Source organism: Talpa europaea, assembly GCF_964194135.1.
Source record: "Talpa europaea genome assembly, chromosome: 12".
NCBI classification, from domain to species: Eukaryota; Metazoa; Chordata; class Mammalia; order Eulipotyphla; family Talpidae; genus Talpa; species Talpa europaea.
The window spans coordinates 21,816,030-21,824,476 of record NC_140079.1 but is presented as its reverse complement, the minus strand read 5'-3'; positions in this window follow the sequence as shown (position 1 = coordinate 21,824,476).

Below are 8,447 nucleotides of genomic sequence, written 5' to 3'. Positions count from 1 at the left end.
CAGGCTATAGCCTGGGTGCTTTGTGAATATCTTCAGAACTTAGGGTCACTGTCATGACTAGCCCCTGTTTAGGACAGAGTCTATGCTTCTGAAAAATTGTTTATACTATACGATTTGCATCAACCTGGTTGGTTTGACCAAAACGACATTTCTGTCTACTCCATCCCTGTCAGGTCCTGCAATTTTAAGGCTGCTGGTTCTTAGTCATAGTAGTTAGGAGTCTGGAAATTGCCCCGCCCCCAAAGTGCACACACATACACACCCCCTCACCCCCTCTCCTCCAACACACACAAATGTGAAAATATGTATCTCTTTATAGAGAGAGCATCTAGAGCTTCCATCCAACAAACATGAGCCACCATTGGAGATAATGGGAGTTTTTGGAAGCATTGCTTCTCTTTGAAGTGGATTTACCCATGTTGAATTTTAGAGTGAACTTGACTGGATGTTAACAAAATAGGACAAGTCTTGGCGTCACATAGTCCCTGATCTTGGCTTAGACCTTGGTTCCACATTATCTGACCATGTAAGCTTAGATATGTCACTTTCCCCTGCTTCATGTCCTAGACAATGCATAAAATGAGAAAAATACCACCTGCTGTGTTTTGCCTTTGTGGGAATTAAATGAGAATATTTATACATCTTTGGATGTACCTCCCATTTAAAAAGAATTCAATAAACAGTAGCTAGTAGTGGTAGGAGTTTCGAGGAACTCTTGTCTCTGGAGCATGTGGGATGATGCCCAATGCCATGTGTCTCCTCCTTTCTGCATTTCTGATTTGTCTCCAGCCTTTGTCACTTCCTGAGTCATTATCTGCCATTTCAGAGCCTTCCTAGGTGGCAACATGATTTGCTTGCCACTCTTAAGAGATGCCATGTTCCTATATTTTAGCACAGCTATTGTGGGATTATGGGCACAAGTAATATGAATTAGCATTCTTTTAAAATAAAAAGGTCACATCTTAGTCATTTTTAAATTATTCAAAAGATATAGAATTTATATATGTGTATATATATATTTTAGCTAGGGACATTTTTCTCTTACCTTTACTTGAAATAACCTGCGTCCTTTCCTAGCACCTATTAAGTACTAGTATTTACGTGTTAAGTGAATGGAAAAGAAAACCCTCATTTAATCTAAAAATAAGGGACATACGCTTGAGAACTATAGTTATTTTGATGGTCATTCTCTTTTCTGTCCCTTTTCCTCATTCTTTTTCTCTGAATACCACTGCAAACATGAATTACCCTGGAATCTATGAAAAAGGATGGCTTTATTTGAGGCATCCATCATCCTGGGACTATATGTTTCTTTTCTACTTGGCATGTGAGGCCAACACTACCGAATCAATAGTTCTGTAGTGAGTATAAAATCATCTTATATGAGGAGCCCCTGTTTTTCAAGCTAGAGATGACTGTTTTGGGAGATTAACCCAAAAATCTTTGAAGAGAGAATGAACTAAGAGCAGAAAAGCAATATTTACAAAAATACCATGAAAATAAAATGTGATATACTGGAAAAACATTTGAGAAGTAGTCAATGAAAAGTAACTATAATGGTAGGTGTACAAGAACTACATATTATTATATTGATAAGTACCATTCAAGGGAATGTGAAAACTCCTTCCATATATACATTTCTGTTAATCTAGTATATTGCTTAATCTACAGAAGGTACTTAATAAATATTTGTTGGATGGATGGACTTATCATGTATTTTATTATAATGTAAATGCTATTACCTGTATTATATTTATGTCATGTTGATAAGGAAAATGCAATAGTCCATGTAATATTTTTATAAACCTAATATTTCTGAAGTTCAGCTAACTGGTAAGCCATTACAAAGCTCTCTTCTATTTCTGGCTTTTTTTTTTTTTTTTGACAAATAGGAATTTTAGAAAATGTGGATAAAAGGCTTTTGAATGAGACTTTGTGAGTGTATGTGAATTACTGTTTAGTTCGTTAGCAGTTGAGTTTTGCAGTTACACCCTTTCAGGCAGGATACTTCTTTAGGGGCTCACAACTGTGCAGGGAATGTGCATCCTTCTCCCTTTCTCTCGATCTTGCCTTTCATACGAGAAATAACAAGCAAAATTAGAGTAACATGGGCTTGCTTGACCCAGGGTGAGAGCACATAAGGGCAGCAGCAACTTGTATTGTAAGAAGCCTCTGGAACCTGTAGTCATGGAGGAAGGACTGACATGAGAAGAAGTGAGGGAACCTACCTGTGTGACTAGATAGCTGTGTGCAGCATCCAGCTTTTTCATAAAGCATACTTGAGCTTGGACACTGGTTTGCAGATGCAATGGTCTTGTAGGAGAACCACAGAGATAGGTCTCAAATGCAAAAGAGAAAGAAACAATGTCCCCAAAGAATTGTGTCTTTTGTGTTTCCTTTCTTGCTGCTGAAAGGCCAGTGTTTACTTTGGTCACTCAGTCCCGTGTCTCAACGTGTGTTTTGCACATCACCAATTAGCTGTTCTTCAGTCCTCCATGTCTTGCTAAAACACACAAGACAACAAACACAGCTTTGGTCCTTACCCTGTGTTCCTATTAGGGAATAAAAAATGTAATAAGCATTTATTGGGCATCTATTGGTGGTAGGTCATTTTATTTCCTTTCCAATGCATTATGTTGTAGATGAAAAAAAAAATCATTTAAGAGGAAATGAAAGAACTCACCCAGAGCAGATACCCATGTGGTGGGACTGGGTTTGAAATTCTTGACTGTCTGCCTCTACATTTCTACATACAACTCCTTACAACTAAGAAAAAATTCTGAAAAACTGAATAAAAAGACGTGCCTGGTGATAAGGAGTATTTTACTTGAGGGTTTGTTTTTTTTCTCTCCTTGTGCTCCTTTTCTCTCCTTGTGCTCCACATATGTGAGCTCAAGGTCTCTCCCATCTTTCTGTCAATTCAGTAGCAAAGATTCCGTTTTGCAGATGTGGAGATCAGCATCCGTGTCTTCACTTCTGGTGTTGGGCAGGCCAGGATGGTCACAATAGGGGCCCAATCAAAGAGTTATGTCTGATCAAATACTGGGGCACCTTGGTTTCCCTCTTGCCCACCTTGATGTTCAAACTAATTAAACTTGAAGTTGATTTATTCTAAGTCAATATTATAACTCATTTCTGGGCCCCTTTTTAAAGTAGATTCATTTAACATTTGAGTGTCTGTATAACTATCTTGATAATTTCTCAAATGCCTTTCTTCCTCAACCTTTATCTCTGCCATTCTTTTCTCTTGAGCTTGAATGCCTGGCACAAAATATTATATTGAATTCCAGGTGCAAGACAAAAGATATCTGTGAAAGCCAAGCCAAACAAAAACCTACCACTTTCCAGTGCTTGTTAAAAAATACTGAATAGTTCATATGTTGGTGCCAAGGTCAAAGAGATCAGCCTGCACTTGAGCTCAGGCATTTGAGTCTGTCAAGTGAGTCAGTCAAATGAGAATGTTGGGTTTCTTGGCTGGATGCATGTCAATACCACTGCGCATAAAAGATATCTGTTTGTTATACCAGCATTTGCCATCACTTTAAAGAGTGACTAATGTCCTAAGTACATTGGTCTTTACAATGAGTTCCTTGCTGCAGGGGCACATGGATTTTGTTGAAGATTCTTTAGTCTCCTTCCTTTTCTCCTCTCTCCTTTGCATTTCCTCCCTGCTTTGACAAGGGGAGGTCTACTCTCTCCTGCCCCACTAGTAGCACCAGCTCACATGCAACTACTTGTGCGTCCTCCATCTTCCCCACTAAAGTGGACATTCCATATAGACCTATTTTTCCACTTAAATATAATGAATCTGCCAGTCACTGGCACCAAGTAGAATTGCTGGCACTAACTAGGCATTCAATAAATATTGTTGAATGAATGTAGGCTAGAATGAATAAAAAAGCATATTAGTTTACTTTGCTGCATGTTCAGCTTCACTGAAACATTTGGAATTTTTTTTCTTTTGAGTATCATTCATTCACACTGCCTCTCTGCCTTCCTCTATCAATATTTGTTTAGTGTCTTTGATGTGTCAGGCGCTGTATTATCTGCCATTATGAGTGAGACACAGTCCCTACTCCCTTGGAAGGTCCAGAGTGTGTTGTACTATCATGCCAGTTCTGAGTCAGGCAGCTGTACTTGATGAATCACCAGTCACTGTTGAAGTGGCTGTTTGTGGGAGTATGCAAGGGAGGAAGACATTATCTCCCTCTTGGGACTCCCGTAGCTTATAGGTAGTGAATAAACAAATGCATTAATATATAACATAATATATGTCTAGCAGTAAGAAATAGTGGAGTATAGTAGATTTAATAAAGGAAAAACAAACCACTTTTTTTTTTTTCTGTGCTACTGTCTGCTCAGCTCTCTGCCAGGGATGGGCACTTGGCAGTGAGCAAGAAAAGGGTGAGACATGTTTCTAGGAAGGTAAAGTCTAAGATACAACGTCTCACTCAAACATGAAAATGAAAGGGAGTATGAGAAGGCAGATGTGAGAGCGGGAGAGTAGAAGGGTAAGATGGGGATAGGAAGAAGGGCCAGAAATGAGCAAGAAGGGATTATGGGGCTCCCCTGGTGGTGCAGGGGTTAAAGTCTCAGTGTGAGTTCAATTCCTGGCAGGGAGCTAACCCTGCAGACCTCTTTTCTTTTATTTGTGGCCCCCCTCAGCAGCTTATTTCAGTAAATCTGCCTCTTCCATTCCTCACTCTGTCTCTGGTGAATCCCCCCCCCACCCCACACACACACATACCCGCACCTCTGGCCTAGACCCCAGTTCTTGTATGTATAAATAAGTAAAATAAATCTTGAAAAAAAGAGAAGGGATTATGCTAAGTGAAATAAGTCAGCAGGAGAAAGACAAAAACAAGGTGGTGTCATTTATATGTAGAATATAAAGAAACCAAGCAAAGGGTCAGATAAAGCCAAACTAGAAACCAACACTTGAAAGCTGGCTATGGAACTGAGACATGGGCGGGGGCGGGGGTGGGGTGGGGGTGGGTGTTGGTGAGGGATCACAGTGGACTACAGTGGTGGACTATGCTTTGGTGGTGGGTGCGCTATGATAACAACACTTGAAGAGGGAGCCTACACTTCTGAAATACAATGATGTAAACCAGTGTGACCTCAATAAAAAATAAAAAGAAAGCGCGGGACCACATCTATAAGGGCCCTCAGCCAGTCTCCTGCTCTAAGTCCAAACAGTTCCAAAGACGGTGGCTTTAAATTCAGCAGTTTTAACTTCCCCCCTAGAAATTTTTCTATGAAAAAGCTTGAAATTGTTGGGGTGACAGAATGTGAGCTCAGTATAAATACAAGAAATGCCCAACTCCAGCAATCTAGGCTACTGGAGGCTACCTTATTTCCAGGTGTCTTGTTTAGCTCTAGACTGGGATTGCCAATGAGTTTTCTGGTTTAGTCCCTTCATTTCTACCATCCATATAATCAACCTTTCAAATTACTTTTATAAGTGGGATCCCACTTTTACAATGATTAGAAGCATTGGGTCTTGTGTTCCTTTTGTGCACTTAACTATCTGCTGAAAAAATGTCTTCAGCCCATAGGATTTCCTCAACCCCAAATCACTGACTCTGCGCAGACATCAAAAACCTTGGTGGTAGTTTTGTAAGACACATTTCAAACTGCCTCTCAAAGAATCTTCAACTCCACCATTTGACAAAAGAATTCATTTATGTGTGTGATTTGGGTTTAATCACTAAAGGGAATATGGAGCAGGATTGAGTAACATAGAAACTTGAGAATTAAACCAATGTGAGAATTTCCATAAGTGTGACCTGCTTGAATAGTGCTAATTCTCCACTCTATCAGGCCCCAATGAGGAAGACAAGATAGTACTCAAAGGACAGTTATTTGCTGTATAGTCACTGGAAGAAGTGTTTTCTTTTAAATATAGAAGGGGTGCTTGATATGCCTTAGGCACAAAGCTAGGCAGCTTCACAACATATTTTCATTCAATTTTCCCAATAACCTTGAAAAATAGATCTCATTATTATTCCCGCTTTCTAGGTAAGTGTATCAGGGTTCTGTGACTAAGGAAGTCATTCAAGACAATAATCCTGATAAATAGGGTGGAGAAGACAAATACAGAACCACTGACTTCAAAGACCTTGTGTTATGCAGAAATCTCTTTCAGTACATTCTTCTTATGACTTAGAGCCATTTCTTGGTGACTCTAAGAAACTAGCTGAAAGATAGAGTTGATTTGGTTTTGGGTTTAACCTCTTATAAACTTTTGGGATATATCGGGGGTTGTTATCAGGTGACATTTCTTGACCTACTATAGGTAGACCATGCTAGAAAGTCCCTCTTCAGCTCAGTCATCAGTGCTCTTGGCCTTCAATTTCCATGAAAATGACTGAACTGGATACATTCTTCTTATTTCTATCATACCCATGGTCAGAAAAAGACATTTCATTGGTCTTCTTCAGTAACTTTGACCTAACATTGCTTTCAGTATCTGTTTCAAGGGCTTTGTACCATCTGTCCTTTCCTGTGTGGAGTGTGTGTGTGTGTGTGTGTATGTGTGTATTTGTTATGTTGTTTCTTCTAATAATGATATGATTTTAACATGCTATTAAAATTATAACAAATCTATTAAAATGTAAAATTGAGATATTTTGATCATTGAGAACCAATGCTCAAGAATGCTCAAGAATATCCTCTCTGGCTTATAGTTGCCTGTTGATTTTGATTTTTACGTTATTAAAATTAGTCTTTTTCCTGTTCCCTTATTTAGGTTTTCTAAATTCCTGCTATGAGTGAGACCATCCAGTATTTTTCTTTTTCCTTCTGGCTCTACAGGGGGGAGGAGGGATTAGGGTCAAAATAAGGGGGGTGGGAATTGTATGGAGAATGTAACCAAGATGAAATGCATACATTGTACAAAATGAAAAATGATATAAAAATATATAAAATTTAAAAAATAAAGAAAAATGTATAATGGAAAAAAAAAAAAGAATGTCCTCGCTGATTGGTTTTAGTTACGAAGGTACATAAGGAACAAGGGCAAAAACAAGCAGCTTCTTCTGAATTTGAAAAGTATTCATATTGCCCAGGGACCCAAACCAGGTCGAACAGTCTATCTTATATGGCTCTTATTAAGGTCTTTCTAAAGGCAGGAGTTGGATTAGTCATAGGCATAGACTTTCACAGCTTAAAGGAGCATTGGCAAGGCAACCCCTACCCTGTAGGAAGGAACTGAATTCTAGAAAATGTTAGTAACTTGCCCAAAGTCAAACAGGAAGACAGAACAGGATCTGTGAAATGGTGATTCTCAAATTTAATCTGCAGATATAAAAGGAGATTGTTACAACACAGATTCCTGAATTACAATCCCAGAGAGTCTGGTTCAGATCAGGGGATGAGCCTGGAATCTGTATGATTAATAAGCCTGCTGGGTAATTGGCAGCTGGTGGTCCAGAGACCACACTTTAAGAAACACTAATCTGGAATCCTGGTCTCTTGACTCTCAGCCCCAATTCTTCCCAAAGGGCCATGCTGCCTCTCCACATTAAAAACCATCCCAAACAATGTGTAAGACCTTTTTATCCATATTAGTGCTTTTGTTTCCTGACTCAACAATTCCTAATTGCTTCAGTCATTGAGTCTTTTTCCTTCACTCAATTAATCAGCCCCTATGATGATCCAGGGACTGTGTAGGAACTAGAAATACAAAGATTAAAACACAGCTCCACCTCCAAGAAACCCATACCATAGCAACAGTAGTAGCTACCACCTTCCTGAACATTTTATTTATGCAGCTTCCTATAGCTTATCTTATTTGCTTATCTCATTCCTTACCTCTAGGAAGTTTGTACTTCATAACAACATAATGTGGGAGTGTCTCATTCATAGAATGAATTCACAGAACCATATATATTCTCTGAAGCTTGTTTTTCATACTTAATATGTCTTTCTTTGTAGTATTTCTTTGTCAGTTCTTAGTAAATGTCTAGTCTATAGATTTATGTAATCTATGGATTCTAGTCTACAGAATGTCTCCCAACATTCAGATACCAGTTATGATTTGATCATTCCCAGGATGACAAATATTAAATTGTTTTCTCCTACTACAGACTATGCCATGATAGATTCTAAAGTGATGGTTATCCCTCCTTTCTAGAGGAGATGAGGAAAGTTCATTACACTGCCCAGTGTCTCACAATGCCAGAACTAGGTTTGAAACAGAGGCCTGTCTACATCAAAGACCATAAAGTTATTGTATTTTCATTATTATGCCTTAAATAATTGCAGTAGATTGGGGTAAGTTCCAGAGAAGGAGGGTACTACAGGATCACCAGTTGATGATAGAACGTGAGGGTCCCCTGGGGAAGTGACATTTGAGCAAATTCTAGGAATCTCTTGGCAGAGAGGGTAAAGGTACTCTAGAAAGAGGTACACGTTTATTGCAATCCAGTCAATCCATCTACAGA